Source organism: Sinocyclocheilus rhinocerous, unplaced genomic scaffold (assembly GCF_001515625.1).
Source record: "Sinocyclocheilus rhinocerous isolate Xijiao unplaced genomic scaffold, SAMN03320098_v1.1 scaffold20, whole genome shotgun sequence".
Classification (NCBI taxonomy): Eukaryota; Metazoa; Chordata; class Actinopteri; order Cypriniformes; family Cyprinidae; genus Sinocyclocheilus; species Sinocyclocheilus rhinocerous.
This window is the reverse complement of record NW_015640468.1, coordinates 2204414-2209410: the sequence shown is the minus strand read 5'-3', so window position 1 is coordinate 2209410 and position 4997 is coordinate 2204414. Positions and strand designations below refer to the sequence as shown.

Sequence of the window (4997 nt, the reverse complement as noted above, 5' to 3'; positions counted from 1 at the left end):
TATATATGTGTGTGTGTGTATATATATATATATATATATATATATATATATATATATATATCTATATATATGCTGATTTACTGCTCAAAACATTTCTTATTATCAGTGTTGAAAACAGTTGTGCTGCTTAATAATTTTGTTACCAAGAAAATTACCAAGAAACATTTTTTTTCAGGATGATTTGAAGAATAGAAAGTTCAAAAGAACAGCATTCATTTTTAGTTTTTTGTAACAATGTAGAAGTCACTTTACTGTCACTATAAATCAATTTAATATGTTCTTGCTGAATAAAAGTATTAATAAAAAATATATATTAATGGCAATATTGTCCTCTTTTGTGAACTTTTCCTCTTTAAGGATGCAAGTTTATGGATGCTTTTTCTAGGATATGGTTCCAGCTACTAATTTTTATGTTCACTTTCATAAAAATTTCCAATAAATGCTTCTTCGAAGCTTGATGCCACATCCACTGTGTCTGTTTTGGCTCACCCTGCCACAGAGACACTTTATCTCATGCTGCTCTCAGCTAGTTTGAAATGACATGTCACTTCAGGGCCTCGGGACAGTAAGAACAACCTGCTTAGAAGGTCTTGATTGCTGTGCGGTGGCTGACAGTGCTGGATGAAAGCATGGCAGAAACCTGATTCCTCGAGTGGAATCACTGATCGAGACACTAGTTTCCCAGCCAATCAGACTGAACCTGAGCATGTCACATTGGAAGTTCTTTGTTCATATGTGACAGTGACTTTGCAGCAAGTTATTGGCTGCATCCTAATTTCCATTAGGGGTGTAATGGTACATGTATTTGTCCCAAACGTATACCTCTGATCTGCAGGCGCTTCTCCAGCACGTGCTTAGCAACATCATATGACCCCTTTAAGTTTTTTAATATGCTTTTATATTGCAATAATTTCACATTCAATCTTCAAATTAACGTAGAAACAACATAAAGACAGTATATTTTTAATATTAGTTTAATGGCATCTTTTTTATGACTGAAGTCGAGTATCAGTGATACCTATACTACTGATGTCTCTATGAATTTTTTTTTTGTCCTAATACTTAACCATTGACTAGCCATTCAACATTACAGTATAATTGAGAGCTATAAATTTGAACATTTATTAGACTTTTAAAAAATAACACTCAATTTAAGTGAAATTAAATCAATCTTCACATATATACCCAATATAATAAATGTCATATTTACCTGTAGGGGTGCTCCGATTGATCGGCTACCGATCACTATCGGCCGATAATCACGTTGGGTCTGACCCCCCTAAAGAAGACTTGATCGCCCCCTGATGGACGTCAAAACTAGATGTAGAGGGGGTCAGATAGAAATACGGCTAGCCTACGTGTAATATGGAGATTTACTTGTAAATATTAATACGCATAATATGGAGATTTACTTGTAAATATTAATATGCATTTCTATGGCCCTGGCTGATTTTAAAATGTCATTTTGGCAGCCCCTGAAATGGGTCGTATTGACTTTACCTGAGCGGTTGAAGAATACGCTACAGCGCTCATTCAAATTTGTGCATTTATTGCTTGGACGGAGCAAGAACACCTAAAATGCATGTGTAGATTCAGTCGAGTGATAAAGTTTACCCTCTTCAAATAAATGCTGTTGAACTGAATTTATGGAGCAAACTGTTTGCTAAAATAACCATTAACAGCAATACAGCAGTTCTGAAAGCTTAATGTGTTGCTATAACAAACACTGCGTGTTTTCTTTCAGAATCATCATTGGCTGGTAGAAATACAAAAATAGGTTACATAACAGTTTTTACGTAAAAATGAAGATAAGGTAAAGGTATGAATAATTACATTTTAGACACATTGTCAGTAATTTCACTAATGAAAATAAAGCCCTAGGAGAACTGTTGTGCGTCTTTGATCAACACACAGCGGGTTTTCATTAATGAATCCATGTTTTTAAACGAATCGAGTGAATCAATGATTCAGTGAACCATTCATAAAGGCAGTCACTTGCTTCGTTTCTGAATGAATGAGCTGTTTGAACGAATCGTTTGAATGAATTATTGAATGACTCACTGACTTAAGACAGGTATTTGCCACCACCTACTGGCGCTTTTAGTTGTATATAGAGTATGTTTTTAAAAAAAATAATATTTCACTATTTATTTGTATTTTTGTATGTTGAATTAAAATATTTCTATCTAAAGCTACTTATATTTCAGCTACTTTTCTGTAATGTCTATTCAGTGTTTTTTTTTTCTAAATGAACACAATGATAACTATTATCTTTAATAATAACTTTATTTACATTGTCATCCCGTAGACTTAAGCATTGGTACTTATTTATATATAAAATCATTTTAGGTTTTCTTCCTTCGTATTTACAGCAGAATATCTTACAAAAAGGTGTACAGAATTATGGTCTTCGCTCACAAGACTATTACCTTTTAAGCATCCCTAATGTTCATACTAATATGGGTCATCTTTAATCGGCACATGATGTGCATGTTAATTAATAATCTCATTAATTTGAGATTAATTTGATTAATTGGTACATTAAGTGATTAATTTGATTTTTTTTAAATAAGCACTTGACAGCCCTATTTAAAACATAAAAAATACCAGTGCTCTGACTCCCCCGATGGTCACTGTGTAATTTGCACCCTGTCTATAAGTGAGCTGCATTTTCATTCTCGCCAGTGTTTAAACCATTCAGCGCTCATGCACACTTGCAGCGCACACATATAACGCCAGGTTCACATTACTCCGTTTGCAGTGCATATGTGTTGTGTATATTTTTTCCGCGCTCATGTTAACGGATTAATAAAACGTTCATACTGTACACAGTTGCGGTCCATCAGTGCGTTCCATGAGCGGTGCGTCTGCAACAGTGCAGAGATCGTTTCCGCACCGAGTCTATTTTTGCTGCACTGTCAGTAGCGGACTCCTGTGTGAAAGCAGGCAGTGCTGCTTCCCCTCTCACAAGAGTCACCTAAGAGGGGAATTCACCCCATTTTCAAGAATGAAATTCAGGCCCAGAATAAATGTCTAAAAATCCTGATTGTGGAGCATCACTATAAATAGTTATAAATTATAAAAAGAAGGCTTTAAAAAGATCGGTATTGGTGATCGGTATCGGCAGATGCTGCTTTCTGTGATCGGCGATCGGCCTCAAAAATCCTGATCGGAGCATCCCTATTTACCTGTGCCCTTCAGCAAGTAGGAAATATACAGAAATTGAAGAAAGTTATCAAACACTAAATTCTAAATTAAATATAGATGAATCCTTAAAGCTACAAAAGTTATTGAATTCCTCTTCTTTTTTTTCTTTTGTTCTTTGATTAACAGACATTGACACAACAGATGAGTTATTAGGTTATTTTGGCTGCTTTAAGAGCTGCAGCTGCAGAACATGACGTGGATCTGACACACATCGTATTTTCACACAACTCTTTACCTTTTCTGACTCACTTCAGGTCTTAAAGTCTCTACTAATGAGCTGACGAGTTGAATCGGGTGTGTTAGATGAGGGAGACTGGAGTGCTGGGGTGCTCCAGGACAGTTTTGAAAACCATTTCAGAGACATGTTCTTAAATGTAACTCATGTAACAAATACTTGTTAGTTGTGAGTGGGGTGGCCAACCCTAGCTCCGCCTCTGTGTTAATTAAATTAAATATTTTTAACACGTTAAACTGAAAAATTCATTGCATGCGTTAACGTGCTAATTTTGGCAGCACTAATTTATTATCATCAACCACAGACTGATGATGAAGATTTTTTTTTTTTTTTTTAAGTAGGAATGACCAAATATTAGCAGTGGAGAAGGATGACTTGTTTGTGTTGAGTGAAGGAGAGGTTGTGTCTGAAACCAAAGGCTGCTAGCATGTGCCTCATTGCCTAGTCAGTCGGTAGAAGGAAATGAGGTACGTCCTACGGTTGGCTTCTAAAGTAACAAATTCAAGTGAGCTTTAGAGAATATTTAATAACTCCAGTGCTTTTTTTTTCTTTGTAGAAATAGAATGTAAATGCAAAATAGCTCATTCAATTGTGCTATGAAATGACACCTTTCAACCTTTAAACCAACTCCTAAAGTTTAATTTTGTGCCAAAATTGACAGTGCATTCAAAAATTGACCAGGTGGACGAATCTTAGTATGTAAGATGTAACATTTAACTGGTGAGCACCAAAAGCATGCTTTTCCACACCTTTGCAGATTGTAAGTTAAAGGGGTCCTATTATGCTTTTTCACTTTTTCAACTTTAGTTAGTCTGTAACAAGGAGCGCGGAATGAACCAAAGGGGGGGGTTGGGTTTTGGGGGATTGGGTTGCACAACTAATTTTAATATTAAAAACAGTAGTAATATTACCTATAAAAAAATACATATATTACCTACTAATGGTATTAGTTAGTTTCCACATATATTAGCCTATGCATTTTTAAGCTATGATTCTCCCACGATTCTGAAAACGAAACAGACAACCAAACAAAATATGTAATTTACTTGAGTTTCTGACTAAATGTTTTATTAATGTTATAGTAAATGAGTCTATTTAAAAGATTTATTAATTTAAATGAATTAGCCTAATTATGTAAAAAAAATCATTTTAAATAAATGAAGATAAATGAAGATAAATGAAGACTTGTTTCGTTTTGAAACCCTTGAATGAATGATTTAGACATCAAATACATTTAACTCTCACTGTTCGCCACCTACTGGAATAATGTAACATATACAATCATTATTTGCAGCGTATCATACTTTCGAAGACCCATTTTGATCACGGCTCCCGCGATCGCAACATCAGAGTCTACATCCGGACTTTAAACTTTTATCAATACTTTCGTTATTATTTAATGTTTGCAACACAGAAATGTAGCCTACTGTGTAAGTAGACTGTTTGTGAAGCTGTTTCAAACAAAGCTTTACATGATGAGCGCTGCTCTCTCTGGATCAGCGGCTGCGCAAAAGCAGGTTTAAATATTCCGATGTGATTGTGATTTCAAAGGTTT

General features: G+C 35.0%; 1 protein-coding gene and 1 long non-coding RNA gene across 2 annotated transcripts in view; both read left to right on the top strand.

Annotated features, from left to right (window-relative positions):
• The window catches only part of LOC107753130 (RIMS-binding protein 2-like), a 162605-nt gene that overhangs the window by 67652 nt on the left and 89956 nt on the right, over positions 1 to 4997 (top strand).
• LOC107753131 (uncharacterized) overlaps positions 2786 to 4997 on the top strand; it is a 5850-nt gene continuing 3638 nt past the window's right edge. The window contains exon 1 of the long non-coding RNA XR_001641433.1: positions 2786 to 2899. This is a non-coding gene — a long non-coding RNA (uncharacterized LOC107753131). The remainder of the gene's footprint in view (positions 2900 to 4997) is intronic.